This window comes from Rhea americana, unplaced genomic scaffold (genome assembly GCF_003343005.1).
Source record: "Rhea americana isolate MKP2758 unplaced genomic scaffold, rheAme1 scaffold_71, whole genome shotgun sequence".
NCBI classification, from domain to species: domain Eukaryota; kingdom Metazoa; phylum Chordata; class Aves; order Rheiformes; family Rheidae; genus Rhea; species Rhea americana.
In genome coordinates, this window is record NW_028186879.1 from 2,346,052 (window position 1) to 2,353,838 (window position 7,787).

The following is a 7,787-nucleotide window of genomic DNA, read 5'->3' on the forward strand; positions in this document are numbered from 1 at the left end:
CTCAACCTTTCTTTTGTGGTATTGACTATAGACTGCCGGTCTATTAATTATATGCACTACTCTGTGCTCAGCTTAAGAGCTAAGAAGCAGAAGAAGAGAGCCTGTGTGTCTAGCTAGTGTTTTTTCAATCAGTGTGAGGTGTGTTTTTGAGTATTTTCTCCTGGCATCCTCTCAAGTAGGCAGGACATTGGAACTACACAGAGAATCTGGATAATACCATTAAGGGGAAAATGTCTAAACTTTGCAAAGTCATGGCAGTAGCTTTTAATCACCTGCCACAGGAATCGTAACGTCTGTCCCCTGGATTCTTTTTTGGGCAACAGTGACTACTCTGTGAACACATTCATCATCTGCTTGTGCTTCTCGCAGGTGGTTGTTGCTGGATACAGTGAATGTGCACAGACTTTCTAAACTGCGTATGTAAGTGGTGGGAAAAGCCAAGTTTAACTTTGATTCTTAGTGTTGCCTCATGGCTGGTTGATTTATTATCCTGACTTAGGCCAGAGCATATTCAGTGCCTCAGTTGCATACATCTAGGCACGTGTAGTTACAGCCATTAACACTCCAGGTAATCTGAGAAGAGACAGGACATGGGAATAAGCTGGACACTGTGCAGTGGTTAAAGAGGAGCAAGTAGGACATATAAGCTATATAAAGGCAAAAATGGAGGTGGACATTTCATTCTTGGCTTTTGCGATAGCAGTGCTGGCCTAAGAGGAGGAAGGACTGATGCTGTAGTGATCTGAGGGCTTTGGCACTGACTGAACTAGCTTCAGAATTTAGTGCAAGAATGAGTCATCCTAAAAAATGTTGCTGTCTGCTTTGTGTTTCCATGCCTCCCCCAGAAGCTGCCTATGCAGGCAGTGAAACGCTAAACAAGACAGCTGTGTTGGTACCAGAATCTGTCTTGGCAGAGGACAGTGTTGGGTTCAGAAGACTCCAGGAGCATAGGTAGTCTTCAGAAATAGTGTTCGATACTGATGGTAGCTGCTCTGGATGAGTCCCGCTCTATGGGAGTACGAGATTGCCAAAGCTTGTGTTCTGTGCTGTGTCCGTGTCTGCAACAAGCACCACTTACCTTGTTTTTGAGTCGTGAGAATGCTGCGATAAGAAGTATTCTGAGAGACTGGATCCTTTTTTCTCTAATCCCGCTTCAGGCTTTTAGTATGTTTGTTTTATGTGCTGGTGGAAGAAGAGGTTCTTTATAAGCCAATTACCCCTTTATTTTGCTTGTTGGGTTTTCTCTGTTCACTGTCTTTCTGGTGCCCTAAGTTATCTGCTGACAGGTAAATGTCTCATTAGTCCACAATGTGTTCAAGAGGTTGAAGTGTGATTACCATGATAGGATAATAACCGTTATTATTTTTTTTCTCTTGAATGTGATGAGGACAGCACATGAGCAAGAAAAATGTTTCAATTGCTATTATCTCCTCTATTAGAATGACTTTTGAAAGCTCATTATGGGTGCAGGAAATGTCAAAGGAGACTGTTGGCAGCTGTTATGAAAGCATACTAAAAAGGAATGTGTAGTAGAAGAAAAATTGTTAGTGTTTATGCTTAAAGGAAACTTTTATTTTATAATTCCGTTTCATAAGAGAGAGAAACCCCAGTGTGAATGCAGCTGTAACTGTGCAGGAGTGTGTGTTTAGCAGTGTCTCTAAGTGTTGTTGTGCCTGGTGTGCACTTTATCAAGGTAAAGCTTGTAAATGTTATTCTAGTGATTCTTTCTAATAATTCATGGTAGCTTTGGTTGTCAAACACGCCCTGGGAGAGAGAAGTGTGCAGGGGAAACACGAAGCACAACCAGCTGGAGCCATCATAACTCATGTTGTGAGGTATGGTGCAGAGAGGAGAGCCCTGAGGTTTCAGCAGCGGTACAAAGAGGGRCTGAACAGAGCTCTGCGGTGCCTTTGCCGCTTGGTACGCCCTGCAGCAAGCAGGTCCACCCGCAGCGCCAGAGGACAGCCTGGAGAGAGAGCCAGGAGCGGGGTGTAAGCTGATGTGAACCAGGAAATTCAACCGACTGCCRCATCCCAAGCAGAGGTCATGTGGACGAGATTACGCACCGAGAGAGGGTCGTGGAGTGGTGGGCAAATGAATTTCTGCTTCTGGACTGTTGCAGGAGAAAGGCTGGTCAGCTGAAGTTCAGAGGTGGGGAAAGGAGTAGGGTTAGCAGTAAGAACTGCTGTTGATGTTTGAGGTATTGTGATATAGGAGGAATGGAGTTATTTATGATTGAGTTATATGTAGCCTTAAGAACTCAAATTCCTGGGTGTTGATTTGACCTGTTCTACTTAAAGATGGGAAGGAATATATGAAATTCTGCTTTGTCATCTCAAGTTCTCTCCAAAACTTTATTGAAAGCATAATGTTTGCCACAGAGTGCTCTCCTACCTGCGGGCTTGCATCCAGTCCTGCATACGCCGTTGTGGTTAATACCGTCGTGGCTGTGCAGCTTCTGATCATCTCTGCTATTTTCTTGCCTCTCTCTGTGCCCATCCGCATGGGTCAGCTTAGGAGGCAGCTGAGGCAGAGATGAGCCGCGTGTGCGTAGCTGCGGGGTTCACCAAGAGCTGCTCATCTCGGTAACAGCCACGCGCGTCGGCAAGCTGGGAAAACGTCATTTGGGATTTCCAGCGGTGGTTCACTACGCTTGTCCTGAGCTGTGCAACAGCGTAGTAATTTGGAAATTGGTATTACAGGAGCCCTTTCTGAAAGGGACCGTTGGGCAGCTTCTGCCGAGGGCCGGAGGAGCCGCCCGGAGCAGCCCTCGGAGCGCGGCCCGGGAGAGCTCTTCCCCCTCCGCGGCCGCTGAAGCGGGTGCTGGGGCTGGGCCGCTCGCCCGCAGCAAACGGGGCCGCCTTCGGCGGGCTTGGAACAGGCCGCGTGCCCGCGGGGACCTGCCCTCTCCCTGGGGAGCTGCTTGTCCGTCGGTAACCGCAGCCGGGAAGAGCCGCTGCATCTCGGCTCTTCCAAAGCCACGAGAACTCGCTCTCCAGCAGGGTCTGGGCCCGTAAGCGGAGCTACAGCTGTATTACAAGTCTGTACCAGCTCCAGAAGGACTTTTGGTGGTGTTATTAAATCGCATCTACCTTTTCCATAACTTTTCATTTAATTCCAATTTCCGAATTAAGGAAGAGCTCCCCGCAGTTCCCTGGCAGAGGTCGGGCTACTCTGAGTTTTCCGCTTTGCCATGGATAAGAAACATTCTGTATTCTTGTCTGAATTACAGCATGCTTTCTTGGGGCCTCTATCTGCTAAGCAGTTGGTGAGTTAAATTCCATGTAACAGCTTAAAGCTCGTAGCGCTTTGTATAAGGCATCTTTTTGTCCTTACAGACCTAGGACTGGAGAACAATAAAAGTATCTTTTGGCTTAATTCTGAAAGTATTAGTGGGTACTTGGTGTAATTATTTTTTCCTCCTTAATGGATCGACACCCACTGAAGAAGGTAAGTAAAGYGTTTGTGAAGGCAATATAATTAAAACTGTCTTGTTCCTAACAGAAAATGGCAAATGTTGATGGTATAGATTCCTTCGTTCAAAGACAACGACCCGTTGTCTCAACGATGCCCCTAGCTGGATGCTCTGCCGAGGCAGCGGCTCCCTTTTTTGGGAAGGAAGTGATGTATTCAGGGCATCTTGTTTTTTTTTTCATCAATTTTTACTTTGTGGAATTGTTTTTATTATCCCTCAAAAAATATAATATGATAGTGACKTCTGCTCCACAGTGTCCAGGTACTTAAATCTCTGATTTCTCAGTATTTAAATACTGAAGTTTAGAATAAAGAGGGAGTTGTCAAGCCTTTATGCACTTGTTCATGCTACCAAAATAAATTTGGCCTCATTGCTTTCTTAAACCTTCATTGAGGGTGATGGGCTCAGAATAGGAATGCATCAATGATGCAGCCGTCCRGCCAGTCATAGTTCTTTAAGGGCCCTGATTCCCTTAATATGAAGCTATGCAGAACAGAAGTAGGGGAAATAAAACTTATACAGTGGAGGGAAAAAAAATTGTAAAAGTGAGTGCAATGTGGGGTTTTCTCCCTACCATCAAWTCTACTAAGTATCCACTAGCACATACAATGCTCAGAGCTAGTGTAACGATCAGAACACGTTTTTACGGTGACTTGAAACATTAGCTACGCTTAATCCAGCTCTAAGAAGCAGCTCTCAGCTGGATTTAGTTCCTTATTTTATTGCTACTCATATGACTGTAGTTGTAGGCACGTGCTCGCTGTTGTCATTGTCAGATGAACTTTCATGTCATCTAAACTGAGTTAAAACTGGAAAAAGCCTGAGGCTACTTATGTAATGTGGTTATGCTGCTGTTGCATTATCATTTTCAGCCCTAATGCTTAATTTAAAATACCAATAAATCAAATTGCTTTTTTCCCTTCTGTAAAACAAAGACAATAGAAAATCCCCTCTTTCTGCAGTAATCTTTCCTTCTAGATCTATTTTTTGCAGACTTTATGTAGCTTGTTATGTTTTATCATGCTTTATTTAGAGAGAGAGAAACTGATTTCTGAAAAAAATCTGATCAGTATTAAAAACCACAAACGTGGCAGGAAAAAGTCCATGCAGCTTCTTGGGGAAAACACTGAGTGGCGGGTGGGATTCCTCGCCACGACTTTGGGCCCACTGTGCAGCCACCGTCTCTGAGCTGGTCAGCCCAGCTCCCTGCAAAGTTGCAGGAGATGAAAAAACCACCTCTGGGGCATGACTGATGGGCGAAGGAACGTATCTGAAACGGGTCGCCGGAGCCCCGTGGCCGTTGCGCCTGTTTCTCTCYCTTGCCGGTGCAGGAGCCTCGGGCGAGTTGCTCAGTCTCATGTGAAGTTGGGTGCTGGAGTCGCGTCCTGCTGCCTTGGCAGGCCGAAAGCCCAGGCCCTGGAGCCCGCCCTGGAGCCCAAGAGCTGGTGAAGGAGCGAGGCGCCTAGATGTTGAGCACTGCAAGGTTCAGCTGCGGGAGCGCTTCCCGGCAGCGGGAGCTCCCGCGGTGCCTGGGCGCCCCGCATGGCAAGCGGGGACCTGGGGGACGCTGTAATGGACACCCGGGATGGATGTCTCATCCTGCTCATAGCAGGACTCGGAGCTGCGGTTCGGACAGGCGCTTACCWGGCTGGCAAGAGAGACAAACTGAAGAACGGGATTAAAAAACCCAGTGGGCAGATCAGGGAGCCGGTTRGAGATCGGCAGTAGGATATGCTGAGGGCTGTGGTAAGTCTTAAATCCCAGCCCTCTGCTGCTTGCTGAAAGCTGCAGGGAGCCCAAAGTCTGCTCCTGCTCTGCTGCCTTTTAGCCATTAACATACTGGGAGGCCCCAGTTCTTCCTCCTGGGTGTAAGTAGGTTCAGGCGCTCATCTCTCCGGCATCCCCAAAAATAGATGAAGAAATTAAGACTCTTCCCGGTATTCTTTCTTTTTAAACATGTTCTACTCTTTCGTTGCTCTAAAAATAATTATTTACTACTACCATTCTGAAAACATCTCTCACTACACAGAACCATACATCTGAAAAGGCTGGAGCATCTAATATATGTTGATTCCTCACTAATGACTGAAGTAATCCTCAGTATGGTGATAGAGAAGGAGAAGTTGGATAACCRAGGGACCTTCTTACAGTTCTCATAACAGCTGATGGAGGAGACTTCCAGTAGCTATCTCAGATTAACGTTCTGCTCTGCAMGCAATAAAATCAAGAACTGCCAGCCAAGGGCAACTATCCAGAGAAGAGCACAGGTTACAGTAAAAGAGCTGCAAATAATTAGCAAATAKTTGCAACTAAACTGTTCAGTTCATAAATGTGATTCATGGTGACTGAAGTGCCAGGTGAAAGACTAGCGTCAGGCTCAGGTTCAGCTGTGAAGTTAAAAGTGCAAGCAGCCCTTTTTGATAGGGAGTACATACAATATTTAAACACTGAATTTCCAGTGGGGTGGAGAGTCCAGTGGTAAAAGCCAATAGCTCTATGCTTAGTGCCTGGAGAATGCATGGGAAAGGCAAAGCATGGTGTCAGGTGGGTTGGACTGATGCTGACCTGTGCTGATATTTCACAGTGTAGCTCCGAGTTCACTGTGCTGAGCAGTTCTGCCCTGGAATGAGTCCGTTTTTTGTTTGGACAATGCTGATAAGCCCAGCCAGCCGGGCTGGTTGCTTGGGCACAGCAACGCATCCACTGTGCTGCCAGGTCTGAGGCTAAGGCCTGTTGGATCTGGGTACTGGACTGTACTCCATAGCGTGGATTAAACCAGACATGAAGTATCTCAGAAGAACAACCTAGTGTGCCACACAAGCCAAGCTGAGCTTCAGTAGAGCTAATTCTCAGCCCAGGTGATGCACCTGTACTCCCTCCTGACAGAGGAGCTGAGGCACCTCCTCCATCTCAAGGTCCAGAAAGCGCAACCTTCTTCCAGGGGTATGCGCCTACAACCAAYTTTTAGCTCGGACTTCAGCCTAGTTCACTGTTTCCTCTGCAGAGCTGGTAGTTCTCGTCTCTTTGTACTGTAGTGGCTAGCACAAGTGACTTCTTGACATCTAGTTTCTAGACGATTCCTTAGAAACAACTTGAACTAATGTTTCCCAACTCCATGGAGCAAATCYTCACCACCAATGCAAGACCACTCCATGTTCCCCTGGGGAACAGTGCTGATCCACAGGTAACTATTCAATATACATAGAATAAAGGGGAGGACGGGCATTGAAGTGCGAGTGTAGCTATGGAGGCGCTTGGGCCAAGATGACCGTAAAAGCCTGGTCTTTGATTTCCTGGTCAACTGCTTTGGAGACCARGGCCTACAGTGAGACATCTCAGATAAGGAGAGAACTCTTTGAAATAGTTTCTACCCCAAACAGGAGTATCCGGAGGCTAATGGGCCGAAGGAGCCCRTCTATTTTAAAAAGATGCATGACTTAGTTCCCAAAAGGAGAATATTTCTGAAGTGGTCTATGCTGCAAGTGTRTTACTGGGAAAGCCAGGCTAGAACTGAAGAGCAGGCTTGTGCTGAGCTCTGCTACACTAGGAGGAGATGTACTTTTTGTGACTGACCTGTGACATTGCCTGGGGCAATATTCCTCCACTATTCATCTGTGCATCCTGAAGAGCCCAGTAGTATCAGCACTGAATCCTCATTATTTTCAGGACAGGTTCTGGATGTGTTGTAATACCATCAGGGGCTAAGGCAGGAAGAAGTGTTGGTAGCTGAATATATTGAACTGGAAAGTGGAAGAGCAGAGTCTGTAGTGCTGAATTTATCGAGGTATTCCTGCAGTCCCTCACTGGTGACAAACCTAATGAYTTGTATAGAAGTAACATTTCCCATGCAGCAAACTCTCCTACCCTTACTTCTCCCTYAAAATGCAGATTTTGAAATATGCAGATATGAACTGACATGTGTTTGATGGACCACAATTGTGCTATRTACCTAAGATATAAATCTGTTACCTATTAGTTTCAGCCTCAGTAAAGGAGATTTACTTCAAGGTAAGTGTGGAATAATGCAATGATCAGTATACAAAGCAATATTTCCTTTTTATGTGGCCAATCTAATGAAATAGCTGACATGAATTAGATGGCTCATTTTCAGCGAAGCATCTTAAGCAGTTCGTAAGTATTCCTTTATACCAGATTCTTTAGACAGAGCAAAAAAAAAAAAATTTGTACCTAGCACTCTGGAAGACTGTAAAATTACAGAGATACATGGTTCAGAGGAAGATATTTATTTTTTCTTACAGATACTGCAATATTTTCCAGATTGAAATAATCTGAAGGTTAATTCTCTCTCTCT